Source organism: Eupeodes corollae, chromosome 1, assembly GCF_945859685.1.
Source record: "Eupeodes corollae chromosome 1, idEupCoro1.1, whole genome shotgun sequence".
NCBI classification, from domain to species: Eukaryota; Metazoa; Arthropoda; class Insecta; order Diptera; family Syrphidae; genus Eupeodes; species Eupeodes corollae.
In genome coordinates, this window is record NC_079147.1 from 294,528,458 (window position 1) to 294,540,877 (window position 12,420).

Sequence of the window (12,420 nt, forward strand, 5' to 3'; positions counted from 1 at the left end):
GAATTTTGTTGCTTCTAGAAGAAACTTTTCAAAGTTAAAAAAAAATACCTAACATTTCAAAAACGAAAACTATTATGAAGCATTTGAGATTATTTTATGCAATAGGCGACTCATTTTTAAACCATTATAATAAAAATGTTCGAAAAGGCATCGAGATATTAGAACGTAATAAAATTCCGCTACACATGATCCCGTCTTACGAAATCCCACCTAAAAATAAAATACTTACCCATACCTATTAATAGCGTCACCATAAATTATTGAATAACATAACATAATAAAACTTCGTTCTCGGTGATTCTCATTGATTGGAGTCACTATTTCTATTAAAAAAAATGATCTTGCACCATCATCTTTCATACCATCCGCTACTGATCATTATTAAAAACTAATTAAGCATATAATGTTAGCCTCACATATAATATTTAAAAAAAATATACTTTAAAATTTAACTAAATACCTAAGCAGAGCCCGTTTCATAGCTCGTTTCTCCAAATTGTACAAAATAAACCTAATTATCTTTGAGTTTATAATAAATTTCACTAGGAATGATCTTTTACACGACTCCGTTATGCTCTTCTTGACTAGATTTGCCTCAAGGCATCGGCCATTATTTGAAAAATACTACCTTTTCCAAATGGATAAAGGTATTTCGACTAAGACTGGCACCGCCATTTTAGTTAACTCTTCTGTTAATTGTCGTCAGGTCATTCTTCCCGGTTTAACTACTGTAGAGGTGCCTTGCGTAGTCCTCATTTACATCATTTGAGAATATTCTCCTTGTTTCCATTTACATCAAATGTAACGCGTCCCAAACTCACATTAACCATGACCTCGATCTGCTTAACGCATTCTGCTAAAATCATTCCAATTTAGTGCCGACTTTAGAGCCCCTCACCAATAAGGGCTCCACTTTCTCAATAATAATCAAGGAGCAAATATTTCGGAGTGGGACAGTTCTATCCCAAACTCACTCCTTGAAGATTATGTCTCAACATCTCAACCGATTCCAACATTCCCCCGAACTGTCGATTTCTTTATTTGTTCACCCAACATCATTTGTAGGATTCCTTCATTTGAGAACTTCGCTTGCACAGCTATTGTTTCAGACTCTCATCTAGCTGTCAAGCTTATTATCCATCCTCTGTCCATTATTTATATTCTAGACACTACTTCTCCAGATTTTACTAATCTCCACAAAATCAACTTGGATATTTTCTGAGGTTCCTTAACGGACAAATTGCAAAATCAATCGCCAGTTTACCCTCCAATTTAGGATTCTGGTGTCAAATTCTTAAGAAAATTTCAAAACAGACACACTTGTTAAACAAAATGCAAAAACCTTCCTGAACACATATCTAATATGTATAAATATCGGCAAAAACTCAGGAAAGTTCTTCAAAGAATATTTTTCGTCGAACTTTGAGTACTGGAATGAATATTACCAAAGTGTTCTTTCCCAATTAAAACACTTAACTGCAGCTATTAACCAAAGTACAAATTTATTTATTGATTCACACTTTAAGGAAAGACTCAACGTCACTTAACCAGGTCTAGATACGTACAAACAAATAAGTAATACAGTAGGAAAAAAATATCCTCTAAATGGTGGCGTACAACTCGATGGCACTTCCCTATCGTGTGACAGAGAAAATGTTATTGCCTTTTCTGACAAATTTGAAAGCAATTTCACTCCTTACCTTCCCATTCAACTGCCCGACTTCCTAGTTGACGTCAATAGTGAGGTTTCGAGACTAACTTCTCAGTCCTTTAAACTACCCACATTGTCTTCTGGGGATAACGCGTCAGTCTTCACGAATATCAACGACTCCTTTACCATTTGATCTCTTCAAGACAATCCAATGTGGAAGCGCCAAGAAATCGTCTGGACCTGATAAAATTTGCAATTTCGTCATAAAGAGGCTTCCGTCCATTGGTCTTATTTTCATCACAATAATTCTGAATATTTGTACAAACAACAGTGACATATTTAACGGAAAAATGGAAAATAGCAAAAATATTCCCAATCCCCAAAAAGCGACGAGCAATTAGTGTGAATGAATTTCCACCTATATCCTTGCTTCCTAATCTCAGCAAACTTCTCGAACTGCTGAACCTTATAAAACTTCGCTTAGTAATCCAATCACTGCGTCTATAGTGTAGCATAACCAGTTTGGATTCAAAGCGAAAAATTCCACGTTGAACCCACTGCTGAAGCTTCACGCTGACAAAACTTTTGGTCTTGACAAAGACGAAAAGACAGTAGCCCGCTTGCTTGATATCAACAAAACTTTTGATACCGTTTGGAAAGAAGGTCTGGTCTGATATCTTTTTAATTTCCTGTCCGCATCATACAGATTTTACTCAACTCTGAGGACACGCTTTCCCTCATAGTACACAATAAGTCCCACCTACATGAAGAGGATTGAAGTCTTTGAACATAAGGTTCTCCGAGATTTACAAGAATTCTTATTTTAAATTTTAGTTTTTGATTTAAAAGAGTTGGTAATAAATATAACAACCATTTGTTAAGTCAATAATTTATAAAATCTCAATAATACAAAAATCGCAAATTCTTGGGATAAGAACTTTTTTTTTTCTACATGTACCATCATCAATAGGAATTCCATTGCCAAGCTTCTACATTAGAAAAGTAGGCATAGGTATTCGAGTCGATTAAACAGGGATTTTCTATTTTTAGGTCAAGAGAGTCCTTCTATAGACACACACGGCTCGTTTCGGCCCGACTGTGGCTGATGCTGCTGTAACATGTTTGATAACTACGATTGACTCAACGTACTACATATATGGCATTGTGGTTGGTTCTTTATCATCAGAGATTTATTGAACTATGACACACAGGATTTTCTTATTGATTTTCACAATAATCGTAACACGTACCTACTTCGAACTATGAGGTATAGTAAATTGAATCTACGCAATATATACTTTTGAAATACGTTTCAATATAGCTTCTGATGCTCCTTAAATGGTATAATATAAGGCTTCACATCATGTAAGTTGCCTTCTACTCTAGTGGACACTTTTGCATGAAGATAAAAGGTAAAAGACTTTTCGATACATTGCCTATGTTTGATTGATGAATGTGATACCAATAATAATTATCTATGCAAGTGAGTATTTTATGATTTTACAAAGGTCCTTAGAAATATGTTACCAAAGTTCAAAGTTCTTATTTCCATAGATAAAATCATGATTGCAAGCAGGTGTAACACTATATAATGCTCTATTGGAAAAGGTTTGTTTAATGAGTCAGTAAAAGAAAGGCATTGACTTGAATAACCGGTAGGTTAGGTACTCTATATTTTCACTCAACAGTTGCCCTCACAATTAAATATTAAAACTTCATTTTTCTGGCCATTCATCTAAATTCAAAAAAGGATACCATATAATACGTATCCTTGGACATCAACCTATTCAGTCTTCTCGCCCTTAGATATTTGTATTAAAAAAAAGGAAACGATGTTAATCTAAAAACGAGTATAACAAGCTCAGAGTACTTTAGTCAGGAAAACTATTAAATTAACGATTCCTGTAGAAGCGCGAGTATTACGGTTGAACTGTTTAAGGGGAATAATGCAACTGGCTATTTTTCTAGAGCATAAACCATTGGCATACCGGTGAAAGAGGGGGAGACAGGAAACTTTACGACAATGTTCGAGCAGCGTTAATGGTGCTATAACGGTATTATCACCATTCGATCTAAATGCTCTACGTTCAATACTGTCCAAGATGCTTAAATAAAATGCACGAGCACTAGCCCAAATATGGGAGTTATATTCAAGCTTTGGACGTATATAAGTCTTGTAAATATCAGCCAGATCAGAGGGTGAGAAAAATTTCTTGCATCGCCTTAGAAAACCCAAAAATCTTCCTTCATTTTTGGCTACATCGTTCCACTAAAAGTGGTTGGTGATACACATACCGAGAATATCGAGATGATCAGTCTCCTCGATGCAAGTGCCATCTATTGATAATGGCAAGGCGGGCATATCTCGCTTTAACGATACAAGCCAGCATTGGGTTTTTGAAGCATTAAAATCCACGAGGTTTTTAATTTCCCATTGTATTGTATAATGCTGTTTAGGAATTCAATAACCTTATCATATTTTGTCAGTTTTTATGACAAGAATTACTCTTTGACGATTTGTCAATTAATCACAAGAGTCAGTACCCGTGAAAAAAGTTAGATGGCTCAGGCAGGGATGAGACCCCTTGCATGACAGTCCCACTAACCATCACGCTACGGGTACTACTTCATCTTTGACAACATTACTCGAACACAGAAATGGTTGAGAGTTGTAAGTCACTAGGCCCTGGTTCTTCATGGACTGTTGCGCAACCGTATTTATTTATTTTTATCATATTTTGTCGTTATAGTTCCACATCCAAAGAAGATAGATGTGATTATGTAAATGAATATGAAAAGCTAATAGTACCATCGTCAGCGAAACAATGTATTGGATTAGATGTTGCAGACAGGAGATCTATAATAAAAATGAGAAAGAGTGTTGGAGATAGAATAGAGCCCTGGGGCACACCAGCATTTATTTTGTGGTTTTCAGTATTGAATGCATTCAATACAACTTGAATTGAACGATCCGAAAGGTAGTTACTTATCCAATAAAGGAGGGATCCATTAAAACCTTAAGTTTGCATTTTTGATAAGGGAGTCTGGTGTCAAACCATATCAAAGACTTTTGAAATATCAAGTGTAATGAACTTACTTTCACCAAAACGATGTAAGGATTTGCTCCACTATTCGTGCGATGAACAAGCTTTTGATCTTCGAGATATTTCTTAAGCTTATATTTAATCAGCGTTTCCATGACCTTTTTGGGAATGGGCTGAAAAAATGCTGTTTTCGAGAACTGAGGATTGGACAGTGGTCGGAGCTTACGTCTAGTGCTTTGGCCATCGTTAAAGAAAACGTCTTCTGAACAATGCCAGGGATTTACTTATATTGTGATCTCTTAGGACTCTTGTCACAGTACAAGTGGAAAAAAAGATTGGTCCCATGATAATCACTAGCGCGCTCAATGACGGGCGGAGTCATTGGCTGAGTTGAATTGTGGTGAACTGCCAAATGGAGTTCCATTGACTATGAGCGTAGTAAGCAAGAAATAAGAAGAATTCTTGCGAATGCACTGCGCTTGGGACATTGCAGTAATTTTACTGTAATTGTTGTAATGTTAAAATTTGGCCTTTCGAATATGACTGTTACGGACCTTCCTGACTTGCTTGATTTTAATCCGGTTTTCCTTAGTTGCCTTGGCCTTAAAGCAACGGAAACATGATTTTTTAACTCTTATACACAGCTCGAATCAAAGCACGCACTTTCCTTTGGTGTGATGCTTTTAACCAAGTTCGGGATAAAAGTTCTTATTTCCAAGAGAATCAAAATTGTGATCTTATCAGCTCTGGCGTCAACGTCACTTGAAGTTGAATTGAAGATCAGTGATCTTCCTCTAAAAGACTTTGTGTTTTTCCATTGCAGTTTTGGATATGAAGAACCATATCTTAGCAGCTGTTTGTATATTATCACAAACTTTTAGTGTGGGTTGAAGAGAAAAAGCTTATTGAAGTGTATTCCATGTGTGCTCCTACTCTTCCGGCTGCGATCTTCGGAAAAATGGATGACGAATAGGTAAGTGAGTCATCCGTAATAAGCGAGTTCTCACAATCAGTTGGCACAGGCTAGTCAGATGTCATCAGGCAGTAGAGGAACGGTCCAAGTTTTGATTCTTGGGCGACTCCAGCCCTTAGGAATTTATTAATATTAGCTGGTTCATTATCTTTGCAAATGTCGTCAAATTGAACTACAATGTTTGGCTATTGAGTCAACTGGAAGTAAGGCTTAGTCCGTTGATGGTTTTAGGGTGAAACCTTGTTTAAAGTGCTTGGAAAAAGCTTCAACTTTGTTATTCATTGATGTTAGCTCGATGTTGTCGCTCACCAGAACTTCCAAATTTCCTTGAAGGCATTTGGTCCAGGTTTTATCTCCCTGAAACTCTTTTTGAAAGAGATGTCGCTGTGGTGCTTGGAGTTTCGGAACATGATGTTCACACATTCCAGAGTTCACTCTTAATAGCCCGTTATTCCGGGTTCACCCTACTGTCATAAATATTTTAAACGCTGTTCTTTTTTCCAAGCTGTTTTATGAATGAATTCAAGTTAAGTTTTTCTATACATCAATAGAAATGAAATATTATTACAAGAAAAGTGGAGGCAATCTTTCAAGGTTAATATAAAAGCTTCAATTAATGCGCATTGCCAGCGCTGAAAATCCCAACAACTAGTTTTTCTAAAATTTAAAAATCTTAAAGTACTAATAATCACCTTTCCAATAAGTGTTTTCATGTATGCTCTTGACTTTTGCCCCCAGAAAATCTTACCCATAATCTTGCCCCAGCAGTCAATTGTGAAGTATTCGATTAATCGGTTCATGGAATGACTGTTAATATATTCGTACAAAGGTGAGCTAATACGCATTTATAAAACCTCAAAAGAAAAAATGGTCTATAATACTCCATCCACCACCTTATTTTTCTTTCAGCATTTCTTTCTTCAAAGGTACCCGTGAATTTCAAAAAAAGGTTAAAGGTAGACACGTTGTAACGATTAAGTGGCTCTCATCGTATAGCCATTCGACTTTTGACGAAGTATTCCATTCGTTTTGGCTTCTGCGACTTATGACTTCCACTTAGAAATCCTCGTTCAGCACGAGTTGTCCCGTCCCGTCTCGTCACCACCACCATCGAAACATCAAGAAAGCTACTCTTAAAAAAAAGTAAAATTTTCCTAAATTTATTGAAACAATTTTTATTTTAAAATGTATACTAAATTCAAACTTTCGCTTGGGTAGGTTTGTGAGTACCTTACCTACATATATATGGAACTTATGAAAAAATTAACAAGCATGTTCTACAACAACTTTCAAGGACGCAATTTATTTTTATCCCACCACCGAAAGAAATGGAAATAAAAACACATGAGTTTCTTTCATTCCCTATTTCATGCTGTTGAATTTTTATTTCTTCCATTTAAAGGACACACCTGAACTACACTATCAAAACCAATGTCCTTTAACAGCTTAAAAAGAGAAATATTTAATAACTACACCAAAATATTGGTATATCTACACATTCCTTTGCCATTTTGGCATCCGGAAATTATTTTTTTTGGAAAATACCTATAGAAAAGTCGACCTGTAAAAAGCTATACATTTCCTACCTACCTCAATAAAAATATCAGACAAGGAAGAGAGAAAATATTTTAACAAAATAAGGAACAAAAAACAAAGTGAACAATAGAAGTCGGGACATGAATAGGATATAAGAACCCAATCAAGTTTGTTGTCAATTTATTTTCATCTAAAAAACATTTTTAATGAATAACCATTGTAGCTAGTGAAATACTAGATAAATATTTGTTTGCAGATACCCCCGAAATAGAAGTACTGTAAAATGAAAGAAAAGTTCAAGCTCCTATTTGTAGCTTAATCTTTTATCTATTAGATGTTTGTCTTAAAAAAGCATAAAAGAGAAGAAAAATGCACACATTTTATAACAAAAGAGTCAAAAGATGGATATCAGGATACGTAGTTTACTCTGTACATGCAGATAGTTTTTAACTCAGGTACATCATCGACTTTTTAAAAAACAACAAAATTAATTTTCTTCTTTTCAGCATTCTTTTATTTTTTTTATAAATATTACTTTTAGATTTGCAATATTTGAGATCTAAAAGGACGAATTCACCCATGCACCCAAAATACAAATAGAAAGAAAATCCTTTTTCAAAATTAAAGGTAAAGGAGTACTCGTACCTTTTAAGCTAGACTTCTATATATAAGATGGAACGAGTTGAAAAACTTTTCTATACCTACCGCAATTATTATTAAAAGTTTCGTTGTAGGTATAGTGTTTGTGGTTTTTGTTTATGTAGCTATACGCCTTTACTAGACAATATTTGAGAATGAAAAAGAGAAGTTTAGAAGGAATGCTTTCAATCACTATTATATAGGGCTAGTTCCCCAACTTTTGCAGTGCTGCGAGTACCTTATAAAAGTTTTATGCTCTTGATACATGTGTTATAGTTTTTGATACAATATATACGTATTACATAGAAAATACACCTTGGGCACGTTTTTGAAAAGTTTTGAAGTTTTGGAAACGTGCTAGCAAAATAATTAAAATGAAAGCTGTTTATTCATAACCTTAGTTTGTATTTGGTAATTGAATCACGGCAATGAACCAAAATGTATAACGACTGATTTGCTACTTTGATACTTATAATAACTTGAAGTATAGGAAGATTTTTGATGGAACACTTTCTCTTGCAATTCATTTAGTGAACCTTCGTTGTTGAAGGCCCTCTCTGTTTTGGGCGTGATCGTCAGTTGCTTGTTAACTGATTGTTGAAAACCATTTTTCTACTATTTGCATTAACAGGGCCGGATTCGATTCTTGTCACTGCTAAAACATAACATTAACAGTGGCGGGTATCGAATAGCATTCTGTGGTTCAACTCAGTAATATGTATTTATAGTCTTTGTCTGTTTTGGTTTTTGCTATTCTTTTATTTGCGCAATAGCTGGGAATTTCAGGGTAGATTATTGTAATATTCGTGGGCTCAGCGCGAATTTTCTTTCTGTATTCTTCCATGCTGCTTTAAACAGGCCAGATAAGTGAAACCCAAGTAGGTATGAGGATTCCGATCCCACTGTATAACTTGGTGCCATTATTCTTTTCCCACCATGGTCCCGATATATACATTAGGAATGATGTTGCTTATCAGTTTTTGCTTTAATATGGTCTTTGCACTAATTTTTTTAAATTTTATGTGTTTTTTTTTATGTAAATAAGCAAACCATTCTCTATTGCTTCCTTTAACGGGGCCCCAATCTAGACAGAGTGTCAACTTCTCGTGAATTTGATGCTTTCTCTGATTCCATCCACTTAAATCATTATTACGGGCGATTTCGATGTACACAATTCTTCATGGTTTCAACAGTCGGGCCAGACAACATCCAAAGGAGTGTGTGCTGAGATCTTCGCTGAGTTAAACGAACTAAATCAGCTAGCCAACAAGCCCAATCGAATATCGGACGGGGTAGATCGAGCAGAAACACTCTTGTCTTTTTTCTTACCTCTGACCATAAGTCTGACCATAAGTGTTCACACTATTAGTGTTCTATCTCCTCTAGGCGCATCTGACCATTGTGTCATATAAGCAAATTTCTCGTGTAAAACAAATCAAGTTAAAGAAAGAGCTCCGAAAATAACCGTTTGGCAGTACGAGAAAGCCAACTGGGACGGTCTCAATAATTAGTTGAGGATCTTTAACTGGTCACTATGCTTCCTCGATAGTAACGTTGACGCCAGCGTTGATATGATCACAAGTTTGATTCTCTTGGGAATGAGAACTTCTTTCCCGAATAGGGTTAAAAGCATCAGACCTAAGGCAAACGCATGGTTCGATAGGAGCTGTAAAAAGATTATTGGGGTCAAGAAGGTAAGTTTCTGTTGTTTTGAATCCAATCCAACTGAGGAAAACCGGAATAAGTTCAAGCAATCCAGGAAGCCCTTCAACGCCCATATTCGACGGACCAGTTTTGTACATGACCAAAAATTACGACAAAAATACTGCAATGTCCCAAAGGTAGTTCACATTTTTGGTCATTTGTAAAAAATATGAGGGATTCTTCCTCTTCCTCGGCTCCTACGCTCGTGGTCAATGACACTCCATTTATTAGCTGTTTAGAAAAATCTAATCTATTTGCTAGGCAGTTTAACGCTGCCAGTGAGTGTTATGACTCCCCCTGTCATCGAGCGCGTTAATGATTCTATGGGGCCAATCCTTTTCCGACTCGTACTGTTGCGAGACTCCTAAAAGATCTTAACATACATAAATCCGCTGATCCAGATGGTATCCCCGCTAATGTTCTGAAGAGGTGTTCTTCAACGCTGACCAAAACCACTGCGTAAGCTTTTTTATCTGTTTTACTCCTCAGGTCTTGTTCTTAGCGGATGGAAAACTGCATTTGTTTAGCCCATACCCAAAAAAGACGAATTTTCCTCACTCTCTAATTATCGATCGATTGTACTTACGTCCTTTTTTTTCCAAGGTCATGGAAACGCTTATTATTTATCAGCTTAAGAAATATCTCGAAGAACGAAAGCTTCTTAATGACCGACAGTACGGCTTTCGTAGCAATAGGTCCACTGGTGATCCCATGGTTCATCTCACCGAACATTGGAGCAAATCTTTACATGGCTTTGGAGAAAGTAAGATTATTGCGCTTGATATTTCAAAAACATTTGACAGGGTTCGGCATCAGGCTCTTTTATAGAAAATCCGTTCTTTCGGTTTTCATGAATCGCTTCTTTATTGCATTAGTAATTAGCTTTCAAATCGTTCAAGTTGCATTGGATGGATTCAAGTCTGAAAACCTCAAAATAAATGCTGGTGTGCCACAGAGGTCTGTTCTATCTCCAACACTCTTTCTCATTTTTATAAATGATCTCCTATCTGCAACTTGTAATCCAATACATTGTTTCGCTGACGATAGTACTCTTAGCCTTTCATATACGTGGTCAGACTCACATCCCTCTTCTTCGGATGTGGAACTGCATCGACAAAATATGATAAGTTCATTAAATTCTAAACAGCATTGTACAATGGGAAATTAAGAACCTCGTGGAATGTAATGCCTCAAAACCCAATGCTATCTTGTATCGTTAAAGCGAAATATACCCCCCTTGCCATTATCCATAAATGGCACTTGCATCGACGAAACTGAACATCTCAATATTCTCGGCATGTGTATCACCAACCTCCCTTTGTGGAACGATCACATACGCGGTGTCAACAAAAATGCCGCAAGATGTGTGGGCTTTCTAAGGCGATGCGAGAAATTGTTCTTCCCATCTGATATGGCTGTTATACATATATAAGGTTTATATTTTCGTCCAAAGTTTGAGCTTAGCGCCCGTTATTTTTACGTTTTGTTGCAAGTCACCTTCTGCAGGTTTAAACAACGGTCTTAAATAATTGGCTAAAAGAAATCGTTAATTGAAAAAGTAGTTAGCTATCGTTACCATTAACAATCTAGAAAAAAAAAATTTTGGATTCTCAATTCTGACTGATAAAATTGACAAAGCTAATTGGATGCAAGTTAAAAGATTCGCGAAAAATAGATTTTTCAATATTTTGCACACCGTTATGTCAAATTTGTTAAAAATCTCAGGTATAATTTATTTATATTTACCATTGAAGCATAAAATTCAAAATTATTCAATTTCAAACAATATTTTCTCTTCCCGGAATTTCATTTAATTCTTCGTCGCAAATATTTATCATCCATCGTTCTTTTAAGGGAATACACATTTTTGCACATTGCATTTCCTATTTACGTAAACATATTTAAGTCGTAATAATATGATTCACTTTCGTGTATTTAATTGTTGCACTTGAATTAATGCCAAAGGAATAAGAAACTTTTATGATTAAGTTGACTTTGACATGACAATAAAAATAAGGCATCAAAGAGTAAAGGAAAGTTGTTGAGACGACGATATAAGTTAACTTTGTTAAAAATATGTTCGTTAAAAACATTTTCACTTTGTTATTTTTCTCCAACAAAAGAAGAAGGGTTGGCGATGTTAAAACATGCTACATGCATGCTAGTACTGAATGCGTTTTAAAGTTATTTTCTGATGTCCAAATAACAAAGTTAAAAAAAATACTAAAATTTGTTTACTTTTCTACGAAAATAAAAGGGGCCAAAAAAACATCTTTTCAGACTTTTGAAACATTTTTGTTTGAAGGTTGTTCAACCAAAAGTCGAAATACTTTATCATTGAAATACCATAAAATCGGCTTTTGCTCTTTTTGACCCTTTTACCCACTTTCAAAGGCAATTCTTTTTGTGAATTCTTTTTAGTTTTGAACCTTTGAACGTTACGTATACCTGAGCCAATCCTATATCTGAAGCGAAATTCTTTATGAAAAATTCATAAAGAGGAACCAAACTCCTTTTTTCTTTTTATATCCTGGTTCAATGCGCATATTTCGTTTATTTTGAAACATTTCCTAAAAGTTTGTATATCGTTTATGTTGTTTTTGTGTGTAAGGTAAGAAACGAATCGAAATATAGCTACTAGAATATATTTTATCATCAATTTGGTTTTTGCCTGGACATGCACTGTGGAGGTGGAGTTGAAGCACTTGATTACACAAAGGCAACTGACCTGGAAAAATAACTACCCAGAATCACCCAAAATCAGCACCAAATACGAATACGAGTAGAAGTTAGGTAAGGACCTACAAATGGAAGTTTCTATACCCATTTAACTTGCGGTTGTGTCTTGTGTTGTATATGATGTTTCAAAAATC